Below are 8234 nucleotides of genomic sequence, written 5' to 3' on the forward strand. Positions count from 1 at the left end.
GAAATCTCCCTTGCTCTCTTGCTCTCCTTCTCCCAATCTGCTCATGAAAGAATGCATGATCTTTTTTTCTCCTTTTCCTCCCTTAACCCAACCCTAAATGACTTTTGGGTGATCCCTAAATCCAATGGCTGAAATAGATTTAGATCAATGGCTGAGATTAAATGCTCATTTAAATCTCACTTTCTATTTTTTAATTCACCCCACTTTAATAAAGACCCACTTAGTCATTTATTTCCAAAGTCACTTTTCCTTTCTAATTTTTCATTGACTTTATAAAGTCACTTTAAAATTAGACTTAGTAACTTTATCACTTAAAGTCACTTTCAAATTAGATTTAACTTTATAAAAATTATAAAGTTACTTTAGGAGAAAAATTAAATTCTTTTGGACACTTTTCCCTAGGCCAAAGATCAAAGCCTTAGGGAACCACTTGTCCTCCGGTACCAAATTTCAACATAGCGGCCAAGGTGTTGGCTTACTAGAATACAGAGTATGCATTTCGATTTGGGCAGAGGGTGTCATCTTCACAAATTTGTTTGCTAACCAATCTGCAATTTGTAACATGTTTGCAATCTTCATAGTACTGTCATGGAATGTTGCTTCCTATCCTGGGATGGGATTCAAATCGTGCTGTTAAGAAATCTCGTATTTCAGAGGATGAAGCACGTTTCTATATTGCAGAGATTGTGGATGTCCTTGAGTACCTTCACAAAGTAGGACTAATACACTGAGATGTAAAGAGAATATACTTCTTACTGCAGATGGACATGTGAAATTAGCAGATTTTGGCAGTGTAAAACCAATGGAAAACACTTCAATTTCAATTATTCCGACTACGTCAAACGAGAAGGCCTGCACATTTGTTGGTAAGGCTGCCTATGTTCCGCCAGAGGTCCTTAAGCATGCACCTCCAACAATTGGAAATGATCTATGGGCACTAGGTTGCACTTTGTATCAGATGCTGTCTGACATATCACCTTTTAAAGATGGCAGTGAGTAGCTCACATTCCAAAGGATCATGGATAGAGGTTTCAAATTTCCTAAATATTTTCCTTCTGAAGCACGGCACCTTATTGATTGTTTGCTGGATATGGACCCATCTAAAAGATTGGCTTCTGGTCCTGAAGGGTATGCTTCTCTCAAGAGCCATCCTTTCTTCAAGGGAGTTGACTGGGATAATGTTAGGGGTATGCTGGCTCCAAAGTTAGCCCCACCATTAACTGTTGATAAGGAAGATGAAGCTGAAGATGCTGGGTGGCTTCTTTCACATGCTGGATGTGGTTCTACTAATGATGAAGCACCTCCCAAAGAGAAAGAGTTGGCCTCATCATCAGTGGCAGTAGAGAATAAGGAGCACAAGGCTAAATGTTATACTATCGATGCTTTTGACTCTAAATGGGAGAAATTTCTAGATCCAGGGGAGTTCATTGTGATGGTTTCATTGGTTAAGAAAATTCGGAAACTTTACAACAAAAAGATGCAGCTGATTCTGACAGACAAGCCGAAGTTGATATATGTAGACCCAGTCAAATTGGTACAGAAGGGTGAGATAGTTTGATCTGATAATCCTAAGGAGATTAATGTCCAAGTGTTGAATTCTTCCAACTTTAAGATCTGTACTTTGAAAAAGACCACTTCATTTGAAGATTTGAAGACAACAAGGAATACTACAGTGATTTTACGTTCCAGTTGGGATTTATGAAGCTTTTTATTGGTTTGATGCTAATCAAGTTTGCTGTGATATGTAATGACAGAAGTAAGCTTCATCTTCTTAAAACTATTTAGGTTCCTAATAGCTGTACAAATGTCTGAAGAGATCATGAATCTAAGCAGAAAACGCTTCAAAGATAGATAGGTTCTGTTTTGACATCTACAGCAGTTTCGTAGCGCGCTACGAAACTGCTGTAGAATGCTGTTTTGTGGAAAAACAATGAATTTTGATGATGAGGTCAGCTAATGGTAAAAGAAGGTCTCAAACACAGGAGCGAGATTATACATGGATTTCATAACAACTCAAACAGTGATAGGTGTAGGTCTTGAAGGGAAAATAAAATATTTTGTCTATTTTCATAAAGTTTTCTCAATGGCACTTTATGACCGAGCTACTAGGGTATTGGTGGGGTTACCAGAATGTTCGGTTGGTACACCTGTTTGGTCCATGAAGCATCCAGATCATATGGCATATGGTTATTATGCGTTGTCATTAAAGGTTTAAAGAGTTTGGAGCGTGGTATTTATATGATGAAGGAAAATGGGAGACAGAGACCGTTAAAATAGGAGCACATCTTTTGGTCAATTAATGAGCCATCAGCGCTTTCAAGCATCCAAAATCAGTATTCATTGTATCTGTAGCTCAGCCTTCTCAACTCAACCAGCAAAAGGACATGTGTCAAGAGCCAGAAAAGCATCAAGCATACGAGGAGAAAGGAATTAATGTTTTAGTTTGATTAGGATTGTGTGCAATTACATTTCAGCACTTTGTAATAAATGCATTAATTAAATAGCATGTAGGAATAGTTAATAGCCACCTTCGAGGCTCCCCTCATGCTGGAGGAGGAAGCTCGAGGTGGTTTAGTTTGCTTGCCTATATATGGATCAATGTAGGATGTAAAAAGGGTTGGACATTTTATAGAAAAACAGAGTTGTTTTGGGCCATTGTAAGACCTTTTTGACAGTAATAGTAAAACAGTGTTGTTCTCTACTCAAGATTCTCGATGGATTGTTGTGTTCAAATATAATGATGGTATTTTATATTTTATGTTCTTTTGTAGCCTTGTTGTAACACAATCACTCAGAATTCATAATCTTATGCTCTGACTTCCTGTGTGTTTGGCAAGCTATGTTTTGATGGAGTATGTTTGACATGTGATGCAAAGAGCCTTGACTTCCATGAGATGACTATGTTTTCCTTGTTTACTTAATATATGAGACTCCATAGCCCAATGAGAACCAGTTTGATATGTTTCCAACCAGCTTTGCTTTCATGAATGAATAAAGAGTTAGCCATCTATTGTAGTGAAGGATTTTATCAATACGTTTGTGAGAGAGCCCTCTCTGATCAAAGAGGCTAATCTTTGGTCTAAAGATAGGTTGAAAGAGTTACATGAAATCTTGCTTAGTTGCAGCCCTCAGTAGTGATTTTGTGATAACATTTTGGTGCGTCTGCCGGGAGCTTAAGATTGAATTTCTGAAGGTAGCAGGAGTTAAAATGATTTTCAAGGCTGCAAATCTACCTTGGCGACTCCCTTGTTGAAGAATTCAAGGTTTATATATTCATGGTGATTCCACTGGAGTTATGAAAGACCCAGAAGCTGCCCTTCTTTGTTCAAGGTATGCATGCATAGATTTCTCAGGAATTCATGGTTTCCCAAATCATTTTCCCAAGGATGCATACTTTCTAAGGAATGGTCCAAAATTTAACGGTGAAGACTTGAGTTTAACGTTGGAGCATATCTCAGATTTTTGTCATTTTGCTGAGCTTCTTAGAGTTAAACATGAAGATGTTTGCATAAGGTTGTTTTATGATTCACTTCAAGGGAAATGCAAACAGTGGGTTGAATGCTTGCCTGCCGAATCCATTAAGTCATTTCAAGACCTTTGGCTCATGTTTTTGGATGAATGGACAGATAGGACAGAGGTGGTGGCAAACTCTCCTTCAGTGGAGGGTTTCAAACAATGGAATGATGATCACAGTAAAGAAGAAACAAATGAATCTTTTTCTTTGTCCTTATCCTCATATCTGAAATCCTTTGACTGCAAGTCAGAGGATAAGATGAAATTTTTTGATGAATTTGCCAAAGATATTGAGAAAGAAATTGAAGGTTTAGAAGGACAAATTCAAGCATACAGTTTTCATGATCATGATTATTATTCTCAAAAGTTTTCTGTGACAGAGCGCAAGGAGACTATGCTGCTTCCATTCTCTTTCATGATTGAGGAACTGAACACTGTGATTGAAGATCAGTTTGCACAGCTGGAAAGTTTCAAGGAAGGACAAGCTGATCATGTGTTCTGGGATCCTATAGCTGATTACATGGAAGAGTTTTACTCTCCAGTGTTTCAGTTTTCCTATGAAGATCAGAGACTATTTCAGTGGCAGCGGTCTTTACAATATCACATTGGCTCTGAAATCCGATACAGTCAGAGAAGATTTCAGTGGCAGCGGTCATTACACTGTCATATTGGATCTGAACTCCGGGACAGTCAAAGAAATCAAATGTCAGATAAAACAAATGATTGGCTGCATTGGAAGTTTCATATTGATTGAGCTGAGGGAAGTTTGAATTGTTAGGGTAGGTAGGTAGGTAATTGCAAATAAGCTCAAGGTCAACTGAGCATTTTTCAGTAGATGTAGTTTTCATTCTCCTACAGTCATGCTTGTCAAGCAAATTTCAGTTTGTCAAAATGGATAAGGCACTGGAGCTGCATGTTCTTAGTGCACCACAAGGGCACACTATCCCAAGTGGAGCCACTGTTATCACTGAAAATGCTGTTGTCAAAATTTTTTAGTCTAGCTTAAAGTCAGGGTGTTTTCGCAGCGCCAGAATTCTTTTAACAGTTTCGCAGCGCTAACTGTTTAGTGGTTTCGTAGCGCGCTACAAAACTGGGAATTTGTCCGAAACCATAATTCACACATATCACTTTTGTCTTCTATGGGTTCTGTGGGAATGTTTGGCGCAACATGTCACAGTGCAGGTTATTATCATCAATATACAAATAATACAGCTGTGTTTTTCATCTTCAAGGCTTTCTCTATAATCCCACTATATTGGTCAAAGTTCTGGTATCTAGTGGAGATCAATATCATAGCGTGCCTATTGTACAGAGTTCTGCTTTCTTTCAGAAATCTGCATCAAGTGGGAATCTCACAGGAAATGGCACAAGTATTTAGGACGTGAATCCAGCTTTTGGTTACTCAACATCCAACAGGATTTGCAGCAGCAGAAAATTAGTTATATGGGATTATACCTTCTTATTTGGAGGAAGGCTGCAAACATCTTTTAGGGACACGTACTTCATGCCATGAATGATACTCATTTCAATGATGATAATGATGTGGAGAGACCTGCAAGTCTACAACCAATTCAATGCAGTTGCTTGGGCAATTCATGTGAAGGACCTGATAGCCCTTATTGCTTTTTCTTGCACTTTGTGTCTATTCCTCTACACACAAAGATTCTCATATCCCCCACTTTACTCCTATATAACAAGAACACCTTAAGTCTTTGAAGCCATTCAGGTGTTTGTGATTAATAAAGGGTTACCAAAAAAGGCAGAAAAGAGACTCGAGTGAGTAAAGTAATAGAAAAGCTAGGTAAAAAGAACAGCCAAAAAGCCTAAAGACAGCCTGACAATGTCCTAGATTATGTTACCCCCATTATTGTTTATTATGATTTAAAATACAGGTAGAATGATTGCATACTTTGGAATCTAGATAAAGGCAAAAGGTGTTGAGTGGAAAGGAATAGAAGCACGTGCTGGCCTCTCTGGCTAGTCAGCTGTGCTCCATTTTGCAACTTTGGCCACCTTTTTATACACCCTCTCTTCATCGCTCTGCCCAATGCCAGTATTTGGACAATTCCAGTGTTAATACTATTTTGTATTCCTTGTTCTTCAATATTGTTTTCTTGTGTGGCAGCAGTGTCCTCATTACCTAGCAGGAGTATAACATGTCTTCTATTTTGGCGAAAACTTGTGGAGAGGATGAAAAAGTGATTGCTGTACAACCCAAGTGTTTGGAACTCCCGTTCAAAATCTTTGGAGCAACAATTTCAACACCGATTTCTACAGAAGACAGCGCAGGCAAATATTCAACGAATGACAAACTCAGCCGTGCTGTAGGAGATGAAGGAGCTTCGTTCGAATATAGTAATGTTGGTGATAATTGTCAGGCGAAAAAACCAAATGTAGGGAGAATGGAAGTTGATGAGGGATCATGTGCAGGTGCGAGAATTAAGAGCAACAGCTCTGGTACCAGTGATCGTAAGGTGTCTTCGATGATACCCAAGAAGAAGCCTGATTATAAGGGCAAGGTTCTTCCATGTCCAAGGTGCGATAGTCTGGAGAAACTGAAGAGAGTTTTTCTGAAGGGAAGGTTGTACAAGCAAAGGTTGCGGTGGTCATAAAGTGGACATAATGCACTTTTAAATAAGAACCGAAATTTCAGGTCGTTGGTTTGGCACCGACATGAGTCATAATACAGATGGCGCTGAAGGAGTTAGGTTTGGCCTTTTGGCTGATCTATATACGTCCACATACTCGGTATCATGCTAAATCGGATCCTCATGACCGTGAATGGTGTTAAGGAGCCCGAGTATTTTGTAAAGCTGGGTTGTATTTTTATGCACATGGAGTAGGATGGCGGAGAGTTCAAGTAGCAGACAACATAGAGCATGATTAGTGGCTTCATGCTAATGGATGAGCGTCTATATGAAGAATTCACTGTTAAGGATCAAATAAATGATGGTCTGCATCATACTAAAAGTCCATTTTTGATTCCCATGATGCAATGACACCGCCTCCATTTTCTCACGGGTTTCTCTATATTTGTTGACATTAAATGAATTCCAGACAAGTTTCGGTAAGCCAAGGAAGAAGTTTGGATCCATGAAGGCCAAGCGATGGCAGTAGCGGCCAAGGTGTTGGCTTACTAGAATACAGAGTATGCATTTCGATTTGGGCAGAGGGTGTCATCTTCACAAATTTGTTTGCTAACCAATCTGCAATTTGTAACATGTTTGCAATCTTCATAGTACTGTCATGGAATGTTGCTTCCTATCCTGGGATGGGATTCAAATCGTGCTGTTAAGAAATCTCGTATTTCAGAGGATGAAGCACGTTTCTATATTGCAGAGATTGTGGATGTCCTTGAGTACCTTCACAAAGTAGGACTAATACACCGAGATGTAAAGAGAATATACTTCTTACTGCAGATGGACATGTGAAATTAGCAGATTTTGGCAGTGTAAAACCAATGGAAAACACTTCAATTTCAATTATTCCGACTACGTCAAACGAGAAGGCCTGCACATTTGTTGGTAAGGCTGCATATGTTCCGCCAGAGGTCCTTAAGCATGCACCTCCAACAATTGGAAAAGATCTATGGGCACTGGGTTGCACTTTGTATCAGATGCTGTCTGGCATATCACCCTTTAAAGATGGCAGTGAGTGACTCACATTCCAAAGGATCATGGATAGAGATTTCAAATTTCCTGAATATTTTTCTTCTGAAGCACGGCGCCTTATTGATTGTTTTCTGGATATGGACCCATCTAAAAGATTAGCTTTTGGCCCTGAAGGGTATGCTTCTCTCAAGAGCCATCCTTTCTTCAAGGGAGTTGACTGGGATAATGTTAGGGGTATGCTGGCTCCAAAGTTAGCCCCACCATTAACTGTTGACAAGGAAGATGAAGCTGAAGATGCTGGGTGGCTTCTTTCACATGCTGGATGTGGTTCTACTAATGATGAAGCACCTCCCAAAGAGAAAGAGTTGGCCTCATCATCAGTGGCAGTAGAGAATAAGGAGCACAAGGCTAAATTTTCTACTATCGATGCTTTTGACTCTAAATGGGAGAAATTTCTAGATCCAGGGGAGTTCATTGTGATGGTTTCATTGGTTAAGAAAATTCGGAAACTTTACAACAAAAAGATGCAGCTGATTTTGACAGACAAGCCGAAGTTGATATATATAGACCCAGTCAAATTGGTACAGAAGGGTGAGATAGTTTGATCTGATAATCCTAAGGAGCTTAATGTCCAAGTGTTGAATTCTTCCAACTTTAAGATCTGTACTTTGAAAAAGACCACCTCATTTGAAGATTTGAAGACAGCAAGGAATACTACAGTGACTTTATGTTCCAGCTGGGATTTATAAAGCTTTTTATTGGTTTGATGCTAATCAAGTTTGCTGTGATATGTAATGACAGAAGTAAGCTTCATCTTCTTAAAACTATTTAGGTTCCTAATAGCTGTACAAATGTCTGAAGAGATCATGAATCTAAGCAAAAAACGCTTCAAAGATACATAGGTTCTGTTTTGACATCTACAGCAGTTTCGTAGCGCGCTACGAAACTGCTGTAGAATGCTGTTTTGTGGAAAAACAATGAATTTTGATGATGAGGTCAGCTAATGGTAAAAGAAGGTCTCAAACACAGGAGGGAGATTATACATGGATTTCATAACAGCTCAAACAGTGACAGGTGTAGGTCTTGAAGGGAAAATAAAATATTTTGTCT

At 39.0% G+C, this 8234-nt stretch overlaps 2 pseudogenes; both read left to right on the forward strand.

The window, feature by feature from the left end:
• Positions 1-951: 951 nt before the first annotated feature.
• On the forward strand, positions 952-1558 carry LOC149162342 (3-phosphoinositide-dependent protein kinase 1 pseudogene; annotated as a pseudogene).
• A 5206-nt stretch (positions 1559-6764) lies between these two features.
• Positions 6765-7873, forward strand: LOC149162343 (3-phosphoinositide-dependent protein kinase 2 pseudogene; annotated as a pseudogene).
• Positions 7874-8234: the final 361 nt, after the last annotated feature.

Source organism: Pinus tabuliformis, chromosome 5_2, assembly GCF_031772625.1.
Source record: "Pinus tabuliformis cultivar Carrire ecotype Pingquan chromosome 5_2, CPIR1, whole genome shotgun sequence".
NCBI classification, from domain to species: domain Eukaryota; kingdom Viridiplantae; phylum Streptophyta; class Pinopsida; order Pinales; family Pinaceae; genus Pinus; species Pinus tabuliformis.